The 499-nt window shown below is 70.7% G+C and overlaps 1 protein-coding gene across 1 annotated transcript in view; it reads right to left on the bottom strand.

Annotated features, from left to right (window-relative positions):
- The window catches only part of IL6R (interleukin 6 receptor), a 56,246-nt gene that overhangs the window by 5,339 nt on the left and 50,408 nt on the right, over nucleotides 1–499 (bottom strand). The window lies entirely within an intron of this gene.

A 499-nucleotide genomic window follows, 5' to 3' on the forward strand; every position in this document is an offset into this window, starting at 1 on the left:
TCGTCATGGGGGGACAGCGTGTCGTCATGGGGGGACAGCGTGTGGTCACGGGAGGACAGCGTGTGGTCACAGGGGGACAGCGTGTCGTCACGGGGGGACAGCGTGTCATCACGGGGGGGACAGCGTGTCGTCCCGGCGGGCAACCCCCCAGCAAAGTCGGGGCCCAGCCTGGCTTCCTGCAGGGCTTCCACGCGGGCCGCACAGCGCGTTCCTGCAGTGAAGCCACGGACACCGGCGGTTTCCTCCGTCACCTGGTACCGGCAGCACCAGAGCGAGCTGGGGCGAATGCCAGCCCAGCGACGCTGCCGTGGCCCCAGCCAGCACAGCCCCCTCCCGGCCACGGCCGCGAACGTGCCGGACGGAGCCTTTGGGGCCAGCCCGCTGCCTCTGCCATTGGGGACGTGGAATGTCCCCCGGGCGCTTGCACCTGCCTGTGGACCGTGGCTCTGGGAGGGAAGGGAAGTCGCGTTCCCGTGGCCACCTCGTCCCCCAGCACCTC

Source organism: Pteropus alecto, unplaced genomic scaffold, assembly GCF_000325575.1.
Source record: "Pteropus alecto unplaced genomic scaffold, ASM32557v1 scaffold49, whole genome shotgun sequence".
In the NCBI taxonomy this organism is placed as follows: domain Eukaryota; kingdom Metazoa; phylum Chordata; class Mammalia; order Chiroptera; family Pteropodidae; genus Pteropus; species Pteropus alecto.